We start from the raw sequence: 18,269 nt of genomic DNA, 5'->3' as shown, positions 1-18,269 counted from the left end.
ACAACCGACTGTACACAGATTCACCTGAGAATGCTTGATATGGTAATGACCTCCCTGTCCAACGCTGAATGCTAATGTAAACCTGCTTTCTTCAGATATTGTGGGGAATAAAGGAGAAAGACATAGAGAAAAAGAAGAGAACAATGAAAGCACAAGAAGGAGTGATAATACACAATGTCTCCAAAAGAGTCTCAGAAGAGATCTCAACAATATCACAAATTGTGTTCAGATTTGCCAAGATATGAATAATCAAGGTATGAACTAGAAAATTTCTAATTACATTTGTGAATGACCAAATTATCTGAGCCACATTGACTTTATATCTCTCTGCTTTTACTGATTGTCAACAAATGTTTTATTATATTGCTATTTTACTAATTTTACGTAAAGTAAAATCGAGCTTTCATTTTGGCATAAAGGCTTTTCAGTTTTTGACGGTAGGTTCAAACCTCCGGATAAGCAGTTGTTTAAATTGCCCAGCGTGATTACTGAAGCGCAAAATGCTGCAATTTAATTAGTGGTGCACCTTTCAAGTAATTTGAGGACAAAACTGATCACCGATGTTTAAACACCGTGATCAGCCGATACCGATCCGATCACAAAATTTTCTTTTTAAAATGTCCTTTGCCATGCACGTGCAAGTTATATGCTGCAGTTATATGTTAATGCCCCACACTGTAAAATACCATTCAATTTACATTAATTGTGAAATGGTAACATTTACAGTATATGAATTGAAAACAGTAATGAATAGCACTATCAAAGATCATTGTGACATTTTCCAGCAGCATATCACCCTGCAAATCTCACCTGGTTACCCACTGAAGTTAAGTAGGGTTGAGCCTGGCTAGTACCTGGATGGGAGACCTCCTGGCGAAAACTACGGTTGCTGCTGGAAGAGGTGTTAGTGAGGCCAGCAGGGGGGTCTCATCCTGCGGTCTGTGTGGGTCCTACTGCCCCAGTATAGTGACGTTAAACCGCTCTCCTGACTCTCTGAGGTCATTAAAAATCCCAGGGCAATTCTCGTAAAGAGTAGGGGTGTAATCTCGGTGTCCTGGCCAAATTTGCCCATTGGCCTCTCTCCATCAAGGGTTTTTAATAATCCCCTATACATATGAATTGACTACATCACTGTACTCTCCTTTCCACCAGTAACTGGTGTGTGGTGACCGTACTGGTGCACTATGTCTACCGTTGCATAATCAAGGTGGATACTGAACACTGGTGGTGGTTGAGGAGATTCCCCCTTTACTATGTAAAGTGCTTTGAATGCCCAAAAAAGCTCTATATAAATGTAAGGAATTATTATTTATTATTATTATTATACTTATTATATACTTTTTTTGGACTCAAGATGGCGCCGAGTATGGCTGCTGCGTTGCGAGCTCCGACACAACATAGCAATGGTTTGTTTGTTTTGTTTACAATTCTTATGTTTTTTGTCTTGGATGTTGTCTGCCTTATTGTCTACGACAGACAAACACTTTTGGACATTGGCTCAGCGATCTCACACCGTAAACCGGACTTCACATTCCTCAATGCCGACCCGCTGTTTACAAACACGCAAGCGGAGCCCTTTGTCTGGGCAGCACGGCCGCGGAAACGCAGGAGGAAAAGGGGAAACAGAGCCGGCGTTCTCATCAGAGTAAGACGCCGCGCAAATCGACCCCCGCTACCCACTATTCTACTGGCAAATGTTCAGTCTCTGGATAACAAGCTCTGCGAGCTGAAAGCGCGGATCTCTTTCCAACGAGAGACGAGGGACTGCTGCGTTATCTGCCTTACGGAAACTTGGATGTCTGCGGAGATTCCAGACTCAGCCATTGAACCCGCAGGGTTCTCCATGCTCCGAGCGGACAGAGCGAAAGACCTCTCAGGTAAAACTAGAGGAGGTGGTGTATGTTTTATGATCAACAAATCCTGGTGTGATCAGAGGAACGTACATTCCATCAAGTCTTTCTGTTCTCCTGATCTGGAATTTCTTATGCTTCTGTGTCGACCATTCTGGCTACCGAGGGAATTCACAGCGGTCATTATCACTGCTGTGTACATCCCACCACAAGCCGACACAGACCGGGCACTCAAGGAACTGTATGGGAGTATAAGTGAGCAGGAAACCGCGCACCCTGAGGCCACGTTCATTGTGACCGGGGACTTTAATAAAGCCAGTTTAAAATCAGTCGCACCAAAATATCACCAGCACATTAGTTTCAACACACGAGGGGACCGGGTTTTGGACCATTGCTACTCTCCGTTCCGGGATGGCTACAAATCCCTCCCCCGCCCACCATTTGGCAAATCGGACCACTCTTCCATTCTGCTTCTGCCCGCTTACAGGCAGAAACTGAAACAGGAAGCACCCACCCTCAGAACGATCCAGTGCTGGTCGGACCAATCAGACTCTACGCTACAAGACTGTTTTGATCGCACGGACTGGGAGATGTTCCGGTCCGCCTCTGATGACGACATCGAGCTTTACGCTGATAGCGTAATGTGCTTCATCAGAACGTGTGTAGAGGAAGTGATTCCGACCAGAACTGTGCGAATCTATCCGAATCAGAAGCCGTGGATCAACAGCGATGTTCGCGCGGCACTTAATGTGCGGACCTCCGCTTTTAATTCCGGGAACACGGAGGAGCATAAACAAGCCAGTTATGCCCTCCGAAAAACTATCAAAACAGCAAAACGCCAGTACAGGAGTAAGATTGAAGGACAGTTTAACACCACCAACTCTAGAAGCATGTGGCAGGGAATTAACATCATCACGGACTTTAAAGGGAATAAAAACTCTGCCATGAACACCGCTGCCTCTCTACCGGATGAGCTAAATACTTTTTATGCTCGTTTTGAGGGAAATAACACCGCCCTCACGGAGAGAGCTCTCACGGCCGAAGCTGCAGAGGTTTGTTCACTCTCCGTCTCTGTAGCGGATGTAACCCGATCCTTCCGACGGGTGAATATCCGCAAAGCCGCGGGTCCAGACGGCATTCCGGGCCGCGTCATCAGAGCGTGCGCGAACCAGCTGGCTGGTGTTTTTACGGACATTTTCAACCTTTCCCTCTCTTTGTCTGTAGTCCCCACATGCTTTAAAACATCCACCATTGTGCCTGTTCCAAAACAATCGAAAATAACTTGTTTAAATGACTGGCGTCCTGTTGCTCTGACCCCCATCATCAGCAAATGTTTTGAGAGGCTAATCAGAGATTACATCTGCTCTGTATTACCACTCAATCTTGACCCGCTGCAGTTTGCTTACCGCAACAACCGCTCCACTGATGATGCCATTGCATCTACAATACACACTGCTCTCTCCCACCTGGAAAAAAAGAACACTTATGTGAGAATGCTGTTTGTAGACTACAGCTCAGCATTCAACACCATAGTGCCCTCCAAGCTAGATGAGAAACTCCGGGCTCTGGGCTTAAACAGCTCGCTGTGCAGCTGGATCCTGGACTTCCTGTCAAGCAGACGCCAGGTGGTTAGAATAGGCAGCAACATCTCCTCATCACTGACCCTCAACACTGGAGCCCCGCAGGGCTGTGTTCTCAGCCCACTACTGTATTCCCTGTACACACATGACTGTGGCAACACATAACTCCAATGCCATCATTAAGTTTGCTGATGACACGACGGTGGTAGGTCTGATCACTGACAATGATGAAACAGCCTATAGAGAGGAGGTGCACACTCTGACACACTGGTGTCAGGAGCACAACCTCTCCCTCAACGTCAGTAAGACAAAGGAGCTTGTGGTGGACTTCAGGAGAAAAGACAGAGAACACAGTCCAATCACCATCAATGGAGCACCAGTGGAGAGAGTCAGCAGCTTCAAGTTCCTGGGTGTCCACATCACTGAGGAACTCACATGGTCCGTCCACACTGAAGTCGTTGTGAAGAAGGCTCATCAGCGCCTTTTCTTCCTGAGACGGCTGAGGAAGTTTGGAATGAACCGCCACATCCTCATACGGTTCTACACCTGCACTGTGGAGAGCATCCTGACTGGCTGTATCTCCGCCTGGTCCGGCAATAGCACTGCCCACAACCGCAAAGCACTGCAAAGGGTGGTGCGAACTGCCAAACACATCATCGGAGGTGAGCTTCCCTCCCTCCAGGAAATATATACAAGGCGGTGTGTGAAAAAAGCTCGGAGGATCATCAGAGACTCCAGCCACCCGAGCCATGGGCTGTTCTTACTGCTGCCATCAGGTAGGCGGTATCGCAGCATCAGGACCCGCACCAGCCGACTCCATGATAGCTTCTTCCCCCAAGCAATCAGACTTCTGAACTCTTGATCTCCCACGATCAAAATACATCAGCCCTGCACTTTATTACTCTTTTATCTCACACCGGACTGTCATAAATTATATTACTGTCATTATATTATGTCTCTCTTAACAACTGACTATCAACCGACAGCCTGAATGTCAATACAGTACAATACTGTACATTCTATATATATACTTTTTTCATATATATTTTAATTTTTATTGAATAATGTGTATCTATATAGTATCTATATAGTAAAAAAAAAAAAAAGCATATTGTATACTGTACAATGTATGTTATTATTGTATATTGTTGAGTGTAATTGTGTATAACAGATGTTTAAATTGTGTTGTGTTAATTTGATGTTTTAAGTTGAGTGTAATTATGTATAACAGATGTTTAAATTGTGTTGTGTTAATTTGATGTTTTAAGTCGAGTTTAATTATGTATAACAGATGTTTAAATTGCGTTGTGTTAATTTGATGTTATTGTAAATTGGTATATGTCTCATCACTGTCACGACTGCTATGTTGATCGGAACTGCACCCAAGAATTTCACACACCATTGCACTTGTGTATATGGCTGTGTGACAATAAAGTGATTTGATTTGATTTGATTACTGGCAACCAGTAAACACCATGAGAGCATCACACACAGCAGAGATATGTTCAAAAATAAGCTCCAAAACTGCTCCAGTAAGAAATCATTAATATCTATGATTTGAATACCATCTTTGGAGTTTTGATGTAATGCAAATCACTGATTATTGAACAACTGCGTGCATGATTGATTGACAGAGTGCGCACGTGTTGGAAAGAGTGAAACTGAACCGCTGAATCTGTCTCTATCACTCCACACAATGTCTGATTGTCACAACTCATGTTACATCACATATCCTCAGATTTGTATTTGCATGTTTATTTGTTGTTTAATTTGTTTTTACATCCGATGGCAGTGTCTTTGTCCTATTCGTGTCTTACTGCACAGCGAGTCAGAATTACTACTGTAATGAGTCTTGAAAATGGGCACCTTACAATTCATACTCATATAGGTTAGCAGTGTATGTGTGATTTCGTGCATGATGCAATTGAAAAAAGATTGACCCTGAATCTAGGATCGATTGGTACACCCCTAGATTTAATTATCTAAACATAGTCTGCAAGGACTATGCGCTTCACAGTGAACACACAGCGTTTGTTAATAACAAAAAGTTTAAGTTACGCTCTTAATGCAGTGTTTTCAGTGTATCAGCGGCTTCACACATTCACTGTAAAATGTCAAATTCCTGTGTGAGCATTTGAAACAGTCTTGTGTCAGTCAGACAGCATGCAGTTATCGAAGTACTGTATCAACACTGGCATCATGACATCTTTTTTTTATTTTAGTAACAACTTGGTACCAAAGTACCGATAATTTTGACATACCTAATAGGAAGGGAAATACACTGATGTTCTTTAACCCAGATGGCATTGACATTTAAAGGAAAGCAAATGGAGTCTTAAGTCTCCTGCTACTCAGATGTTACAACTGACAAAAAGACCCCAGTAATCTCACACACCATTAGTGGGCTTCAATTAAAGGACATAAAAATCCTATTTTGTAATTGTAAACTGAAACATACCACATGTTGCACACCAGTGCAAAACTAACCAACATCTTGTAACATGTCTGAAGATAACATGAGGTAACATCAATATTAACAGTTAGTAAAACTTTTAATACTTGCAATTAAAGCTCAACAGGGATGTACATTAGATAAAGTCTGCTTACTCTAAACCCTTAATCTCTATGTTAAAGGGGTAGAGGAGGATGAAGACAAATATGGTTTTAACTGGTAAGTTAGCATGCCTCCCTGTGTAAAAATCCTGTATTTAAGACCAAGTGTGGTCAGAAAGTAAACTAGCAACAACAAAGTGCAACTGGAGGGTGTTGTAAATAAGTTTGTGTTTTGGGGTGAACTATCACTTTAAGACTTTACCAAACACACAGCGAGGTGGACAGCGAGACAGAGGGAGAGTGAGCAAGAAAAAAAGGAGAAAAGAGAAAAAAAGAGGGCAAAAACCTCAAGACCACATCCTCCTGCGAGGCACTCGCCCAGGGTGTGATAACTCATTTCCAGGGGCTTTTTTCACTCGCTTCCTCCCCCAGGGCTTCCCACACAGCCTAAGAGCCCCCACTGAAATTTTCAAAAGGCACCTGAGGACACAGGTCTTTGTGGGGCGATTCCAGGGAGGTCGGCTCCGGTTTAACCCACACGGCAAGTGCCTAATCTAGGGGGATGAACACATCTAAATTGTTGATGAACATAGCTGTCACTCCACACACACACACATTCAGACTCACTGGCCCCAAAACACCTCTAGGGAGTGAAGCACACCTATACGCATCCGAAAAGAACTTTCACAGTCCACATTAACAAATTTCCTTTCAGTAAGGGGTGTATTTGATTGCACATATGTTGTGAGGGTGTAAAAATAAAATTTAAAATTTAAAATGATTGTGTGATATAATAGTCATATTTGCTTTTTACTTTAAAAATTGATGTGGATCAAGCAGGAAGTGACATACAAGACATAGATCAACTTGTGATGTAATGCCATACAGATGTTTCATGTACGGTATTCATGAGTGTGTTTCTAAGCCATTTAATAGAATAAACAAAGACGGATCAACATGTGAGCACTCACATATATATTGGGCTTTGTGTGGTCTCTACAGTGTGGGGGAGAAGCTGGTCCCCAGTGTTGTAGCAGGTTCATGCTTTCTAACCTGTTACCCACACAACACAGCCCACAGCCCGGGGAGAGCAGCCATCTTCCACCCACCCACCCACACACACACACACACACACACACACACACACACACTTAGAGCTCAGCTGTGTCGTGTCAGCTTGCACCCCCATACCGTGACCCAACCCCCCCCCCCCCAGTTGAACTACCCCTTCTCTATATCTCTCTTAGTGTCATTCTATCCCGCTACACCATCAACTACCTCCTCCCCCATATCTTCCCTTTCTGTGCAAATTCAGATTAACAACCACAACCACCCTGAATAAACAATGTACTGCACTTTCTTGTTCAACTAACCATCCCTCTAGATACACTCATAAGTCTACACACACACTAAACAAGTATACGTAAGCATTATAATGACACAAACAATTACAACAAACTCCAATATAGTGGATTTGCTAATATTAACCACCCTTTAAATCACAGGTGTCGAACTCAAGGCCCACGGGCCAAATAAGGCCTCATTTTGTGAGGTCCATGAGCTAATTTCAGAAACGTAGGATGGCAGGTGAACAAAACATCTCACTGACCAATCAGTTAGCGCTTTCTGCATGAATATTCATGAGCCTTCTCTTGTCATCCTAACCTTATTTTTCAAGCTTATTTTGCCCGTTCCAAAAAGGAACAAAACAGCGCTTTTTGCGCCAATTTTCAGCACGGCTCTTTGGATTGAATGGCATGAGCACATGCAGAGCAGGTGCGTTTACGCTTGGGCCAGTCTTAACTGCACAGCACAGTCCTTATAAACAGTGAATTCCATTACCTGGATCAATTATCCCAAAATGCCGAACCACATTCCCAAGGGACCCCAACACTCTACTTCCACATAGGCCACCGAGTGCATCAACCTCCCCCCAATCCACCCTGACCAGCAGAAAGGGGACCCACCAACACACAACCTGGGTTCAGCCACATGCTCGAGGCAACATTCAAACAAATGTTCGAATCAAACACCCCGGACACCCCCGTCCACACCACGTGCAAATGCAAGACAACGTGGTGCAACCCAACCCCTCCGGCTAGCCTAACAGAGAGGCCACGCAATGGTAAAATAGGGGCAAGAACCTCCCGCTCAACACAAAACCAGAGAGGGGCTCCCCCAGGTGGAAGCGAGAAATGAGCCAAACATCCGAGACCGAACGCACAACAACAAAACAAAATCCCGGGCAGGCCTTGCCCACCCCCGCCAACCGGCCCACACAACCCACTGAAATGCAATCTGGGATGCCCACCTCACATCCGGGACCCTCACTATTAGCACTGGTGCTCCTCATGGATGCATTCTCTTTCCACTGCTCTTCTCCCTGTTCTCCAATGTCTGCACTGCAAAAGACCCCGCCATGCCACCCAACCGCTTGAAACAAGAGAGAGGGACATCCACAAGGAGAGACCGCAGCAGGCAGCCGAATCCTGGAACACAACTCACCTCAACAACACCAACCCTCCCAATCACAGACAAATGCAATGAAGCCCACCTGCCCACACCGCTCGAAAACCCCTTCATCAAGGGGTCAAAATTAACTCTAACTAAATCACACCCAATGCCCTGTTTGGGCCACTGAAAGGTGCCTGGCAGAAAAGCCACCACTGGGCAGCATGCCGTAAGAGCCAAAGCCCCGGACCCAGACCAATCGACTCTGTATCCCGAGAACTCACAAAAGGAATTAATAATTCTGTGGAGGCAAGGCATAGATCCAGTGGGGTCGGAGACGAATAACAAGATATCATCTGCGCAAAGCAAAAGCTTATGCGCCTTACCTCCCACCACCACCCCTAGAAAACCATCCCCCCTTCTTATCGCAGCTGCTAATGGTTCCATGGCAAGACAGAATAATAATGGGGAAATAGGGCAACCCTGCCAGGTGCCCCCATCCAGATCATAACAGTCTGAAACTAATCCATTTGTTTGCACCACTGCCACCAGGTGTCTACAAAGTAACCCAATTCATCCAACAAAAGTATTTCCAAAATCTTAAAGAGATAATCCCATTCTATCATATCAAACGCCTCCTCAGCGTCAAGTGAGATGGCAGAGCCCGGAGTCCGATTGCTCGCCACCGACCACATAATACCAATGAAACGCCTAATGTTATCAGAACATTCGACTATTCGGCGATTATTGCAACGATTAATCACTAGCTCGTAACCGATAATTCATCTTGTGCCCTGACATAAAAGGTTGTATTAAACGTGCTTACTAACAATAAAAATGACAAAATCATCTTTTAAAAATACCTCTAAATGACATTCACGGAATTAAAGGGAAAAACTACTTTTTATTAAAAAAAAAAACTTTTTATTAAGTTTAATTCAGTAAAGAAATTCACTGCAAAAAATACTATAGTTATCAAGTATTTTTGTCTTGTTTTCCATTTAAAATTGTCTAAAAATCCTTAAAGCAAGATACATTTACTTGAGAAGCAACATATAAGATATTTAGACTTGCTTTTAGAAAATGTATCTTAAATATAAGTGTATTTTGTATATAAGTGTATTTTTTCACTTGGTTATACTTCTGCAAGTGTAGTAAAGACAAAATATATTCAAGATCTATTCTCTAAAAGTAAGTCTAAATATCTTATATGCTGCTTCTCAGGTGAATGCATCTTTTTTTTAAAGAATTTTTTGATATTTTAAAATATTTGTATTTTAAATTTTATATTCAACATTATCAGATAACAATTTTTTCTTCTGCAGTATAGCTGCTACTGAAAATGTACATTGTTTTAAAGGAGTTTTAGATATTTATACAGGAAAACATGCCAAAACAAAAACAAATTAAAAACGTATTTTGTTGCAGTGTATAATGGGGCGAAGACTACCTCTCTCACCTTTCTGTTCACTTCAATCCATCTTTAACTCAAACAAACTCTCTCTTATTAATAAAGCTGCGTATTGCCAATTTTCTTCATGATAAGAAATGCACAGTGACATATATTATGATTCAGTAAGTTGCGAGCAGGGGCCTTGGTAGCTCAGCGAGTACTGACTCGCGAGTTCGAATCCAGGGTGTGCTGAGTGACTCCAGCCAGGTCTCCTAAGCAACCAAATTGGCCCAGCTGCTAGGGAGGGTAGAGTCACATGGGGTAACCTCCTCGTGGTCACGATGAGTGGTTCTCGCTGTCAATGGGGCAAATGGTAAGTTGTGCATGGATCGCGGAGAATAGCTTGAGCCACCCATGCTGTGAGTCTCCATGGTGTCGGGCAACTGAGACTTGTCCTCTACCACCCGGACTGAGGTGCCACCGCGCCACCACGAGGACCTACTAAGTAGTGGGAATTGGGCATTCCAAATTAGAAGAAAAAGGGGATGAATGAAAAAGAAAAGTTGCGAGCCATCACGTTATAATCTAGCTGCAGCAAGTGCGCCTGAGGGACGAGCGTCCCCGCGCCCAGAGTGTGCATCAGCCGGGTGCAGTTTCAATCTCTCCCCCTTAGATCGAGACATTCGCACAACTCATAGAAGAGGCGCTGACCGCACAGACAAATGCCAGTTTCGGAGTTTGTAGTTCTTTACATGATCTGCTTCCATATTATTTTAACTTTAATAAAGCTATAACACATTAAATATAACTGTTTTTAAGATGTAATGCAGAGGTGTTTCCTTTAAAGATGCTTGACACAGAAGTTTTGTTTCAGTGGAGCGGCAGCTCCAGCTCCACTTATTCCACAACGAAAGTGAATCTGTATTTACTTATTTTGTATTTTTGCATTATAATTCCCTCTTTTGGGGGGTCTTTTGCAGTGCAGACATTCGAGAACAGGGAGAAGAGCAGTGGAGAGAGAATGCATCCATGAAGAGCACCAGTGCTAATAGTGAGGGTCCCGGATGTGAGTTTCCCCAGTCTCACTAGCTGCTGCCTATCTGTCAGAAAGCAGGTGATCCATTGACAGATTGGGGTGGGCACAGAGAGCTGGGTCAGTTTAGGTTGAGAGAAGATCAGGCATAATGGTATTGAAGGCTGAACTGAAGTCCACAAACAGGATCCTTGCATAAGTCCCAGGTCTGTCGAGGTGTTGCAGGATATAATTCAGTCCCACATTGACAGCATCATCCACAGACCTGTTTGCTTGGTAAGCACACTGAAGGGGGTCCAGCAGGGGTCCAGTGATGTCCTTCAGGTAGGCCAAAACCAGTCTCTCAAATGACTTCATAATACAGACGTGAGAGCATTCTGTAGCAGAGCATGTGAGCGGAGCGGAGTGGTGATAATTCCAACTGAGTGGAGAGCGCTTTTTTGAAGATTCTGCTCCACTCACTCAGGCCGCTCAGTGCTGCTCGATCAACCCAGAATGCGTTTCGTGATATGCTGGTTTGGGAATCTGCAAAATAAGCAATAGGCCTGAGGTTATGGAGCTCTAACATTGTTTTAGTGAAGTTGCAAACCTTATAGCCTAAATAAATGCAAAGTATAAATCAAAGTTAAGAACGAGGAAATCGAAAGGGAGTGTGGACTGTGGAGAGACCGTGAAAATTAGCAAATATTCCTTTTGGAATCGTACGTGTCACATTGCCAGAGAGCACGAGGATGTGCTACGTGAACATGGTAGTGAAGCAAAAGGTGAGCTAGTAGGCTACACTACTATTCAATAATAAAGTAATAGATAAGTAATGTATCTTGTTGTTTTGCCATCATGTCAGTGCAGCTGCCAGCTAGATGCAGGCCCGGTTCTGCAGGGTTGCAAATGTTAGAGCACCCTCAACTGAATATGTAAGCTTAATAATACTGTATATTGGCAAAGCATTTTTCCTTGAATTCCGGCAAACACACACAAAAAAATCCCTGCATCAAAACCAATAAACTTGTATGATCTTGCAGATCAGTGTGTCCAAGTTTGCAGGCGGAGCATTCTGCTTTCATACCTCCATTGTACAATTGAGCATTTGATTAGTAATGATTTCTGCTATCGCATAGAGAATTTCAAAGCGGAATTATCTCACTTAATTGACCGCCTGTTGCTTTTGATTTCTGCTTCGGAATAAAGTGGCACATAACTGCTGGTCAGTTTCCCAAAGCCAAATCCACACCTTAACGATAAGTGAAACGTAAAAAACGGATTCTAGATCTCTTGCTGCATTCATGCGCAGAGAAAAAAGCTATAAATGATTGTACATTTGAAAAAAAACTTTTCTTAAACAAAGGCAGTGTAATTTGTGAATTAAATAATTTGGATTTGTTTTAGGATCATTAAACATGATTTCATCTAATATATATTTGGACAAAATATCACTTTATGCAGTACAAATATTTTGTATTTGTTAAATCCATGGTTAAACCTTGCTGTACATATAAAGAGCGCATGCACCAGACATGATCGTTTGATGCATATAAAGTCCAGATTCACTTTATAATGCTTTAAATATATCAAGGAAAAACAAAGGGGGCACATGGTATCTACTAATATAATAACTATTATATAAATAACCACAGTCCTTTAGATTACATATGATTCATACATATAAAATTGTAGGGAATATTAATAAAGCAACAACACTAAAAAAGAGAAAAACATTCACTGCCCTTTTCTGGATAACTTAATACGCCCTTTAAAACTGAACACAAAATTAGGATGAGAAATTGCTCATTTTAATTTACAGACCAAAGTCTGATAGCATTAAATCAGAAACATATTAATGTATCAAATCTACAGTATAATCATTCCGTGGAGACAACTGAAAAACAATTAATTCACTTTTACCTGCAATATTTTTCCTGGTACCAGTCCATGTTTTCATTATTTTTCATTATTTAAAGGACTCGAACAGACTTTAAAGTTGAAAAGACTGTAGTTTTCTGGGTCGGTTGTATAATTCGGGTCCAGTTTAAACTGAAAAGCGCAAATTTGCATATGTGCGAGTTTCCATGCCAACACACATATTGTATGTTTTATCACTTGTAGAGGCATGTTTGATGACTTGTTTAAAGTAAATAAAGGTCATTTAGAGGCATTATTTGAAGATGTTCAATGACATATGTGCTAACAGACTGATTACAAATCAGAGCGGGACTTGAGTGAAGCTTTTTTTACCAGTGAGCGTGAGCGGTACTTGAGCGGAGCATCTGCTTGGGCCGTGAGCGGTTGAGCGGAGCGCACACGCATGGAGCGGGTTATTGAGCGGAGTGTCACACCGCTCCGCTTCGCTCACGTGCTCTGTTCTGTAGTCATTAATCCTGTGATTTGGGGTTTTTTGGGGACCGGAATGATGGTGGAGTGTTTGAAGCAGCAGGGAACTTCACACTGCTTCAGTGATCTGTTGAAGATCTGTGTGAAGATGGGGGCCTGTTGGTCAGCGCAGACTTTCAGACAGGCAGGTGAAATACCATCTGGGCCTGAAGCTTTCCTAGTCTTTTGTTTCCAAAAGACCCGGCACACATCCGCCTCACAGATCATAAGTGCAGATTGAGTACCAGGAGGGTGGAGGAGAGGGGTTCCAGGTGGTGCTGGTGTGTGTGTGAAGTGAGGAAGATCAGAGCGGGGGAGGGGTGTGAGACTGGGCTTTTCAAACCTGCAGTAAAACACATTTAGTTCATCAGCCATTAGAAATTTGCGTTACACATACTGTGCGCAGAGCGATCGTGATTTGGAGTAACCGAAGTATACTTTTGGCCTTTAGGAGCCTGATGAAAGGAATCTGTAAAGGAAATAGTTGCTCTGTCTGAATATTTCAGTTTAGCCCTATTGAAATTAACTGTTAAATTTTTTTCAAAGATGTTACTGTTAACATCATTTACATCTGCATCCCAAACACAAAATCAATGCTTACTAACAAATGTGAATTTCAATGCACAAAAAATATGCAGTATTAATGGTAATTACATGGGCGTTACCAAATCAGGTGCCAGTGCCATATTTTCAACCTGCTAATTAAAGTCCCTTTCAAGGCAAGTCAGTCAACTCGGCAGCCATCTTGGGTATGTTCCCGGGCAGCTCTTTTTTATGGATAAAATTGGCATACAAATACAGCTCCTATCTACTTGAATGGGGAAAGATAATGGGAAAAGATTATGATCAAAAACATATTTAAAATTAGCAATTAAATCTGACAAAAAAAATTGTGCTTCTTTAGCTCAGATCATGCTTAAAAAACGCTATTTTTCAGGCTGGCTCAGCTAATGCGCATTCACATTCTTGAGTTAACTGTCAGGCTATGTCTTTATCTAAAAGATGATTGGCTCTTTTACCTGTAAGGCGGGACTTCCTTTTCTATATCTGCCATATTGGGCGTTACAATTTCTCCCATTCATTTTAATACAAATGCTCCATCCTGGGCTAAACAGTCTCTGGTTCAATACAGCAATCAACAGCATTTGTGGCATAATGTTAATTACCACAAAAATAATTTCAATTTGTCCCTCTTTTATTTAGAAAAAGAAGCAAAAATTGCAGTTACAATAAGGCACTTACAATGCAAGTGAATGGGACCAGTCCATAAATTTCAAAATATACATTGTTTCAAATGTTTAGCCACAAAACGCAAACATTTTATGTTAACATGATTTTAGTGTGATAAAGTCACTTATTAACCTTACCTGTATAAAGTTAGATCCAATATTACAACTCCGTTGCCATGACGACAAAACCGGTAAACCCTGTAAGCAATTTTATCACACTTAAATCATGTTAACATGTATAATGTTTACATCTTGTGCCTATACTTTTGAAACCATATGTATTTTAACATTTATGTACTGACCCCATTCACTTCCATTGTAAGTGCCTCACTGTAACTGCAATTTTGGCTCTCTTTTTTTAATAAATGAAGTTGAAATTATTATTATTATTTTTATTTTTTTTTTATTTTATTTTTTGGTAATCAACATCATGCTACAAATGCTGTGGATTGAACTTAACTTGCATTGAACCCAGAACATTCTTTTAAGTAGGCCTATTTCTGAGAGTCATGCAAAATAAATTAATAAACAAATGTAGAAAAATACCGAATGTACTGCAAAGCCTACACCTTTTCTTGAGCTTTGAGATTTAGGTACTGCCATACATAATTCAGTGCATTAACAGCTTATCAAGCACCAGACAAGAGCAAGTATAATATTCCAGCTCCGTTATAACCATTCCAAGAACACAGCACTGTTCTTTACTCTTATTTCAGCCCCTCTCTTCCCTTTACCCCATGCAGAAAGAACCAGTTCTCCTCCCCTGCCTTCTGTTGACACAATACAGCCACACCTGTGAGGAAGTCAATAGGCATTGTGGATCAAAACCCCCATCCACCCTAAAATGTTCTCCCACTTATACATAAACAAACACACACACACATACACACACACACACAGAGAGAGAGAGAGAGAGAGAGAGAGAGAGAGAGAAGAGAGAGAGAGAGAGAGAGAGAGAGAGAGATTCTCCATTAAACAAAAACACCTGGAGACAACTCTGGTACACCAACACTGCCCTCTAGAACGACAGCTCTTGCTGAAGAGTTGACAAATACTGTGTGCATGTGTCAGACAGCTATACTTTCATCAAAAGTGAAAGAGTGAGATATTAAAAAAATTCACAGAATGATACAGAGAAGCATTAAAGAATATGAAGTATATAACAACACAGGCTGTATGTGGCTTACAGAACCTTTGCCCTGGTTCGGGCAGAAACACACCTAACACAGAGCACATGGTGTATTTAGAGGGCTCTGTTACCCTAAATTGTGTGTTTGCTGCTCCAGGAGTGAGAGGGGTGGATGGCCTCCATGCTACAACAAACAACTGCCAGCAGCCTTAATACACACCATTAACACATCACTACTATACTTTCAACATAAAGACATCACAGTATCCACGACTTTCTGCAGAGCTACTGAATGGACATAAGTATAGATGGTGTCATTGTCAGAACTCTGGTTAATTTACCAATTGTTTCATTAACATGGAAGTCATGAGTGTCAGAGAGGCGGAGAAGACAAATAAAAGTGATGGGGAAATTAAGTTGTCATGTTAGCCTGTCATGTCTCCATAGGCTTCATTATATGTAGATGGTCATGAGGACAGTGCCTTACATAACCAGTTCTTCAGCTCAACTGACACATTTTTGCACTGCAGACAGTCATGTCTTAATACATAAGGCATAAATACCATTTAACCACGCACGTAACTAATTAAAAACGTGAAATTGTGGTTCTTAAATTATCAATGTTGTCATATAGTTATTAATTGGCGCTTTAAATTGAGCACTTATCCACGCGAGAGTGGTTCACGCGACATTTAGCGTATGCAGTAACACGTGTCCAACCAATCATTCGTCAGAATCAGGTGTACCTGTAGCAAACCCAACCCATCACGGCGCGAAAAAAGCCTCACAATCAATACTCAGTGGCACAGTGTTTTGTCAGACGGTTTAAATGTTACAATGTAGCGCGTAACTATAGAAGCGCTGGAATCGAATGTATCATTTTAAAGACGCGCGTTCGAGTATATTGCAATTACTGTCGATATTCTGCCGTCGGCAAGTCTAACAAGTGGGGTCGCTCCCATTAAAACCAACCCGTCAGCAAGGAGAAAATGGAGGAAGACGGAACTGACCAGCTTTAAGGGGGCAGACGGGGGAAAAAGACAATAACCCGAAGAGCAGCGCTTTAACACAACGAGACATGACGCTTTCCCTCACAGTGCAGATTAATATACTGTAATACACTTCACTCTCTTCAAGTTGAGAGAAGAGCTCCGCGAACATGGGTTTCGATGCACGGGAAATAAAATCCTAGAAAAGTGAGTCCCAAAAAAAAAAAAAAAAAATCCCCTTCCCTTTTCTGGTAGTACACTAGGTTTAGGGTGTTGACGCAGCAGAAATTTCCTGCTGGAGAAATTCCCCTTTTGGAGGTTAAATGAGGGGAGGAAAGAAGGGGGGTTAAGCCCTTGCCTGCCAAAGCTGTGTGAGCTTTTCATTTAAAAGCCACGACCACAAACACTGACCCCCAAAGGACATGATTTTGGGATTAAAACTTGAGGGAAATATGATGCAATTCTTCAAGGTATAATATGAAGAAATAAGCTGTGTAAAATGTTGGGTAAAGAAACAGGTTAAGCAAACAGGTTTTAAACAGGTAAAGAAAAACAGAAAGTCTTCGCAACACTCCAATAAAAGTCGATGCTGAATGAATGGCTGCACTGCACATCTGACAGCTGTTCTCACGAGCCCAGCGCGCGCATCATCTGTCATGAACATGTTCTCACCTGGAGACGTCAAACAGGTTGCTGTCACACAGTCTACTTCAATGTAAACAAATAAAACAAACGCACTCGCTAGCTGTCACAACTCGCGACACAATTTGCGGCCTCGTGGAAACTCACAACTTGAACTTACCTTGTGCGCTGAATACCTGTCAGCGAGCGCGAGCTCATATCTCTACCACAAATTCAAATGATATGTCAACTATGAATGCAAATACACTACGTGTACGCTGAAGCAGCTTTGACCGCCTGTATGAAGGGATGGAACTGCTCTTAGTGACAGTGTGTAAAGGTGAGAGAGGCATACCTGTTAACCCATGAGTTCTGGGTTAGCGTGATGTCGAGGCTTCGGAGCTCCAATCTGTCGGTCTTGACAGGTTTGAGACTGAGTGAGCACGTCAAAAATGTCAGTAGTCAGTTTGTCTCGAGCGTCGCGCGCGTGTCCGTCAGTGTAATTCCCCCGGTCGCTGTCCCTCTCTCCGCGCTCGTCTTTTTCTGTAATTCTCCCACCCCTGCTTTTCCGTGTCTCGGTATCAGGAACCAACCTCCCCCCTCTCTCTCTCTCTCTCTCTCTCTCTCTCTCTCTCTCTCTCTCTCTCTCTCTCTCTCGACTGAGAGTCAAATACAGGAAATGAGGCAACATAAACGCTCACAACTCGCTATAAAACCCTGGACAGCTCCAGCTTAACTCATACAGCTGTGAAGTGTCCTGGTCATTTTTGAATACACAGAGGGCAACATCCTTACAATGTTATTACAAAGCCTATGCTTAACCTACCCAGATGACAGGTGCAACATGGGTATATTTCATTTTCTTTTGGAAGTCAGTGATAAGAGTCATTACATTTTCTGTATATTACAACAACAATAATAATTATCTATTAAATTATTATAATTGTATATACAGTGTGTGTGCGCGCGCGCGTGTGTGTATGTGTATTAATTTAATAATACATATTTAACGTATGTAATTATAAATAATTATATCTAATATATAAAAATATCTATCTCTCTGTCTCTGTCTGT

At 42.2% G+C, this 18,269-nt stretch overlaps 1 protein-coding gene across 3 annotated transcripts in view; it reads right to left on the bottom strand.

Moving 5' to 3' along the window:
- LOC127420484 (zinc finger and BTB domain-containing protein 46-like) overlaps positions 1-17,784 on the bottom strand; it is a 156,601-nt gene extending 138,817 nt beyond the window's left edge. For all 3 annotated transcript variants that reach the window (XM_051662814.1, XM_051662812.1, XM_051662813.1), the window contains exon 1: positions 17,551-17,784. The gene's annotated coding sequence lies outside the window, so the exon portion shown is untranslated. The remainder of the gene's footprint in view (positions 1-17,550) is intronic.
- Between the last annotated feature and the right edge of the window lie 485 nt (positions 17,785-18,269).

The sequence above is a fragment of the Myxocyprinus asiaticus genome, chromosome 29 (assembly GCF_019703515.2).
Source record: "Myxocyprinus asiaticus isolate MX2 ecotype Aquarium Trade chromosome 29, UBuf_Myxa_2, whole genome shotgun sequence".
Classification (NCBI taxonomy): Eukaryota; Metazoa; Chordata; class Actinopteri; order Cypriniformes; family Catostomidae; genus Myxocyprinus; species Myxocyprinus asiaticus.
This window is presented reverse-complemented; position numbering and strand designations above follow the sequence as displayed.